At 31.2% G+C, this 7,228-nt stretch overlaps 1 long non-coding RNA gene across 1 annotated transcript; it reads right to left on the bottom strand.

Moving 5' to 3' along the window:
• Positions 1-4,956: 4,956 nt before the first annotated feature.
• On the bottom strand, positions 4,957-7,025 carry LOC139907590 (uncharacterized). The gene is made up of 3 exons (XR_011784293.1): positions 5,881-7,025; positions 5,689-5,828; positions 4,957-5,625 (listed from the first exon to the last, which is right to left on the bottom strand). It is a non-coding gene; the product is annotated as an uncharacterized lncRNA (long non-coding RNA).
• Positions 7,026-7,228: the final 203 nt, after the last annotated feature.

A 7,228-nucleotide genomic window follows, 5' to 3' on the forward strand; every position in this document is an offset into this window, starting at 1 on the left:
TCTGTGTATCATGTATGGTTGCTCACACTGTTGAACCTAGGAGGCTGAAATTTTGCATAGGTGTATCTTTCCAACCTGATCAGGATAAGACAGGGGTGCCGCTTTTTTTAAGAGGGGTTTATATAAGTGGGGCTTATGCTATAGTATTTATTGGCATTACCCAATAAATACTATAAACGTATTGTTTGCAAAATTAGTGCAAACAAGTCAACCGAATTGTTAATGTGTGATAAGTATCGTTATTATCATTGTAAGAAAGTTAGAATTATCGGGATCTTTCTCCAGCACAATGAAACTTTCATATTATAATTAATAGTATAATTATGTATATAGAATTATTATCTGAACATTTTTTTCAAAATGTTTTCAATTATTTTATCCATTGTCAATGTGGTCATGCTCCTTCCTTGGTGAGAGCAACGCCGGGCAGCTCATTGCTAGTAATATATAAAATAACTTTCCCGACAAATAATCAGTATTATTCCCATTTTTCAAGAGCACAATCACATGTAGCTACTCAATACTTGGGTGTTCTCTCCTCAAGAATGAACTAACAATGATAACAGCATAACAAAAAAAAAAAAAAATAGAAATGAGTATAGAGTTGTATAAACATGAATTGACCTAATAGCCTGCGAGATTTAGTTCATATATTATACAACTTTTCACAATCATATACTGAAGATAAAAAAATATGAAATTTGAACATAATCTTTTATTTACCAAAGCTGCCAGTATAGTTATTTAATTATCAGAGATCAGCGCCGCAGCTTCTTGAACAGAGAAGGAGCTACCGGTGGTTTGTACTGAGTTTCCGTATTCAGTCCAACATACTCTCATATTTAGTTTTAATATTTCGTCAATCCAAATATATATTTTTAAACTATTAGGCTGGAGCCATATAATATTATTTATTTTAAAATGGAGTAATTCTTATCTTATACATTTCTTACATATATGGAGAGGACTCAATTAGTGTTTAATTTATGACAAAGTAGGCCTATACTTGCACGTGTACTTTTTTCTCCTCTTCAGACGAGTTTTGTATTTTCCTTTGTTGTCACAGGTAAATAAAGCTACAAAAATGTCAACAGTTTTATTTGTTGTCGTTCTATACTTTCATAAATACAACAAACTATAGTTTTAATATATATAGAATAGCTATATATAAAACTTTTTAATCTGTGTCATCAAATATTTTTTGTGGTTTCAGACAAATTTGATTTAGGGGAAGAGGGGACAAAACGACTCTTTTGATAGCAAAGGTTGCCTACCTCTGGCCTATGCAAAACGGGCATTAATACAACACAAAATAGAATAACAAGAGCCGGTTTCATTACAGAGATGAAATTATTTTATTGTCATTTGAGAAATACAATACAACCAGAATACAGGGAAACTTTAAACAGCAGGCCTGAGTGAATACATAATTAGAAACAAGTGCACAGGTAAGTCTTGTCTGACAAACATAGGATCTGTGCGCTTACAGCGTGTAACAGACCCCTTATTGCTGCACTTTAGCCTATCATTTACATTTCTTTAACATACCTAATGAGATGGGTGGGCAATATTCTTGGAGGAGAGAAAGTCCATTCAGTGGTTTATTTTAGAGACACAGCCACTCGTTGTCCCTCTTCTCTTAGTTTGCTGTCAAGCTTTTCAAAGCTGTCATCACCTGTGCATGTTCCCTCCAGGGGGAGAAAAACAGTATATCCTCATTTAGTTTTGTGTCGAAGTTGTATCTGACAAAAACAAGCAGCTGGGCAAGGTTGTATTTATCTGTCGATTCATTTAGTTGTAAAACATATTTTCCTTCTTTTATTCTGTCCACCACCTGGCACATTATGTCCTGGGCCATGTCTGTGATACGCCGGCAATAGTCCCGTTTGGCAGTGGCACTTATTCCAGCTCACTGGCTAATTTATCTCTCTCGTGCATGGCCCAACTCATTGCTATAGCAATCGGTTTATATAATGTTTTGCCAATCGTGTATGACTCTTTAGTCTGTACAATTAAATATTCCATCCTTTGAGCTTTTGCTAAGATTCTTATTTGGTAGGAAAGGACTTGCTTTTGACACAAATTTTGCACACTATTCATAATATTATTGAATGTAGTTTTATTCAATATATATGTACACTGTACATTGATACTAATCGTAAGCATTTTTTAGCTCAGCCGGTTTTTTGGAGTTGGGACCCTGAAGAGTCTCGTTTCTTTTCTGTAGCTATTATCAATTATCATAATAATATGAAGTTTGAAGATATCACACTTTTGGTAATTGGTACCTGAACATAATTTTTTATTTAATATAGTTGTTCTAATTACTCTTTTATTCTTGAGAAGAGAACAATTAGTTTAAAGTAATAACTACTCCGTGAAAGACAAAGAGTAACTATAATGATTTGATTTGGAATTATAGCTGTAAGTTTAATTCTGTTTGATTTTCAACTGTTTTCGAATTTCATATACAACTAGTACAGACAAGTTGTCTTTAGGTTTCACATCTTAATCAAATTAGAAAAAAAGACAAAAACTCTTTACTTAGTGAATAAGCATACTTAGAATACATTTTAAGTTATTTTGCATAAAATAGTTTTTATATACATTTCTATAACTTTTCATTCAATGCATAGCTAATCACTGTGCCACACAAATGAAATTTTTAAATACAAGAAGTAAGAATAGGTAGAAGCTTCAAATGTCATCCACTCCCTTTTTTTAATTTCTGAACTGGCTTTGGCTGAGACCACAAGTGAGTAAATAAATCTAACTAACTCGAAGATAAAACTATAAAATCGACTGGAATTATGTGTTCAAAGACTCGCAACTCAAAATTATAGTTTAAGACTTATAATTTGAATTTGATATTGTAATAATAAGTTATCCACAAATTGATAGGCCCATTCATCATTTTATGAAATAGGGTACTTTTTTCTACGTATTTATTCATTTCTAATTATAGTTGATAAATATTTCATTAAAATCAGGACTCTAGAGAGATAAGAAATACAGGGGACGTTCCTACAAAACCACAAAATGTGTGTTTAGAAATGGAAGGGACATAAAGTCTTAGACAGTACAAGGTTAATGTAAATAAAAAGTTATGCCATCATGTAATCAGTCTTGCCAGAATTTTCAATTTGATGTACCGTACCGACAGTTGGTCAAGACAGACAAATTTTGATGTCATACAGTACAACAGTGCTACTCTAACAGTAACAGCCAAGGAAGGCAATATATAGACAGTTATACTCTTTGACGTCACTATTAAAAAGCGTGATGGAAATCAAAAATTAGTGGGAAAGGTGTTGTAGCATAACCTTGGACAATACCCAGTGGCGTCCGCAAGGGGGCGTTAACCCCCCCCAATATTTTTATAATCCCAAAAACACCCTTGTTACCTCTATTGTGATACATTATTTAGGTATGTTACAAAATGTCGATTCAAGCACTTTTCACATTTCTTATCTTGCAGGAGGCGTGCTCGGAAGTCTAAAAGTGTTTTGAGGATCCCCATAGAAATTGTGGATTTTCTTTAATTAAATGGGGGAAATCATTTTGACGTAAATTAAATTGAATGCAGATAAGAACGTTCTTAATCTTTCACCCAGTTTAATTTTTTTTTTCAATTCCTTGTTTCGTTTAATTAAACCATTTGCTGAAAAATAAGTTATCTCAAAACAGCATTCAAAACTACAAATAAAGTGTAATGAATTAAATAAAAGTAGTGATGAATGTTTATACATTTATTTATCTAGTATCTAGTAAAGATGTTAATTAATTCGTTTATGCGAAATACATAAATTTTAAACCGATATCTTCAATCTTTACTACTGCACTATATGAAAGTACTTTGTCTTAATTTTTAATATTTATTTATTTATATTTTTTTTTCAATAATTATCATTTATTGTCTGGAGAGCGTGGGAAAATATTCATATACTCGAATTTCAAATCATACAATTCAATTGCAGGTATTTAATAGTATTATATTGTGCAGAATACTTTACTCTGCAATTTCTACAATTTTATTCAATTTATTTGATTTTTAAGAAAGTTGTGTTATTTTGTTTAAATATAATATTTTATTAGATTACAGATTTTGGTTTAGTTTATAACATGAAAAGTTGGAAAAAAAGGGAAGAAATTTCGTTAATAAATTGTATAAAATCACCTCCTTAATATTGATGCTAGAGACATGATTTTGGTATTAAAATGCCTTTTTTACCATTATCTATTAGATAAAACAGGTTTAAAGGAAAAATTGAATTTGAATTATTTTGTAACATAATTACATTATTCTATTGTCACAGCGTGACTTGGATGATGCAGAAGCTAATTGTGGCACCATGCTTAGTTAAAATAACCAAATTTCTTTCAATTATAGCTAATTTTTAGGCACTATGCAAAAATTAACATTTTGTGAAGAGTTGCTCACATAAAATTATATTTTAAAGAAAAAAATTTCAAAAACTAAATTTTGAATACTAATTTTTTAGGACTGTTTGCATAAAATTAAACTTTAATTTTTAATGTTACTTTGGTCCATTTAAGTAATAAATATCCGCCATTTTTACCAGGATCTTCTAAAAACTTTAAGACTTCCGCGCTCGCCTCCTACAATATTTTTCCTCTCCGTAAATCGACATTTTGTAATATACCTAAAGTTGATCATACTTGTGGAGAAAAACGCGTGCAAGGAGAAGGGGGGGGGGAATACATATGGTATCATTGTTTAAAATACTGATGTGATTATCATCTGCCTGCTTTATTATGATTTTTGAGGGTATAACGAAAGTATTTATTAGCAAAATGTTTAATGAAGATATACTACGTATAATTGACTTAGACTTTTTTATCTGTTACAGTAGATTTTATAACGTCACACTCCATGAAATTGTAATTCATTTTGAACCTTATTCTCAGAATAATAGCTAATGAAACGACAAAGTAGAGTATTCCGAAATATATTTGAAGATCCAGGTTTAAGAAAGAAGGCTTTAATTAAATGTAATCTACATAATAAAAAATATACCATCATACATTTATGTTAAATATACAAAATTAAACAATTGGAATCATATAACTAATAACAATAAATTATATATACAGAATATTGAAATAATAGATTGATCCAAATAATATTTTCTTGTTCTGACACCGGAATCCAGTTAAATATGTCATAATTTTAGGTTGCAAAACACAAGCTTCATGTGGAAGTTGCTATATACAATTGTGCACAGGATAGATATATCTCTACCGATGAGACCTAACTAATTATTAATAATAAAGTAAATGTCAAAATCATAAAATTAGACAACAAATATACTAATAAAAAATTTTTTAGAAATAAATCCATCTTAAAGATTTAGAGCAAAAGCTAATTATGTAGTAATGTCCGGCGATATTACTCCTTATTAAGAGCATCAAAAAAAGATATTTTCCCTGTTATTTATGCTTATATAACAACATACTATTATCATGAAATATATTCACAATTGCTAATTATAATGCTACACCCAATGTAACTACCCCCGTTGTTGTTACCATTTAAGCAGTTGTTTTTGTCTTTTATGAGTTTTCTGAACACCATTTCTTGGAGCCTATCAACCATAGCTAAGCCTTAAGTGATAAAAAAAGTATTATTTATTGACTATGTAATATTGGAAAACCTAATTATCATACCCAAGTCTTTAAGTGAAGAAACTAGTTTCAGACAAACTAGTTACGAACCATCCAAAGCTACTACCCCCGTTGTTGTGACCATTTAAGCAGTTGTTTTTGCTATTTAATGTGTTGTGTATCATAATTCTTGTTATGTTTAGCTAAAATAGAATCATATTTTAAGGTTAGATTTAAAAAAAATTGAATACTTACTGTTAGATAATACAAAATTCAGAGTTCCATTTCGAAATTAGTAAATATTTTATACTTTTTACTGATAACTTGATCGTCATTTTGTGTGGATGACTCAAAACATTTTTATATGTATTTCTATAAATGACATCAGTACCAACCCTCCATTAATTAAATTATGGTTCCTCGGGAAGGGATAGGTTTACCCTTGTATTTTTTCATAAATTTTTTGAACATAGATGATTAGAAATGGATAAGATTATATTATAAGCAATAAGTATCTTTGTGAGATCAGAGTTAAAGTCTGACTTGATGTATTCATCATTAACTTGATTTTTTAGATGAATATCCATGCTCTTGAGATGAGGATAATGGGTGGCGTGTAATTCTAGATAGGGGACTAAAGGCACATTTATATCGACAAATCTGACAAATAATCTGTTTCTCACCCGGTAAGTAATTTCCAAATTCCTGGGCCTCCATTTTCATAAATCCAGACAGAAGGCGACGTTATTTTAGGCATTTTATTCAGTTCTCTATCGACTATCACCATCTAATATTATATTAATATTGAATAATAAATAACGTTCTTGATTGATATAAGAAGATGTATATTATTTAATCAATGATGTCATAATTATTTCTTCTCTTCTCCTCGCACGCTTTTCTATTCTTACCAAAATTATCACCCTTATATACCTAAATATGTCCCCTTTTTTGTCTTCTAATGTATCCAGTATCGTATAATCGAAAATAAAAGTATGTCTAAAAACAACAATTCTAAAATGTAATTACACTAAGTTCAAAATGTGAGAGGCACCAATCATGAACTTTCTCTTATGATTCGGCCTGGGCATCCAGCGAGTGCGAGGAAAATGTGGGAGGGAAACATATGGTACTATTGATTAAAGTTATGTTTTTGGAGGATATAATATAAAGTGATTCTGCAATAGAAATGATAATCTTCTATATTTCAAATAACACTAGATCAGACGCACCGAAGAGGAACGTGAGCGGGCCATTATCAGTGGAATAGGACTGGCAAAGAGTTTCAATCATCGTTACTCACGTCGGATGCAATAAGTTCTAAACCATTGTCGATTGTGGGCCAAGCAGATTAGCTATATGGGGAGCGTTGGGAAGCTAAAATGAACTGGAAGTGTGCCAAATAATGGGTGAAGTGTTCAGTTAGATGGGGTCTCCTGAAAAAATTGTTTGCGATAAGGGAAAGACGTTTAGGTAAAAAAGCTTAGTATTATTGTGATTGAATTGGGGGTCAATATTGCATTTTAATGGGCATATAATGGAACATAAAAGTCCAAGGGGATAAGCCTGGGACTGCTAGGGGGCAGATCTCCTTCTCACAGAA

Source organism: Lepeophtheirus salmonis, chromosome 1 (genome assembly GCF_016086655.4).
Source record: "Lepeophtheirus salmonis chromosome 1, UVic_Lsal_1.4, whole genome shotgun sequence".
Taxonomy (NCBI): domain Eukaryota; kingdom Metazoa; phylum Arthropoda; class Copepoda; order Siphonostomatoida; family Caligidae; genus Lepeophtheirus; species Lepeophtheirus salmonis.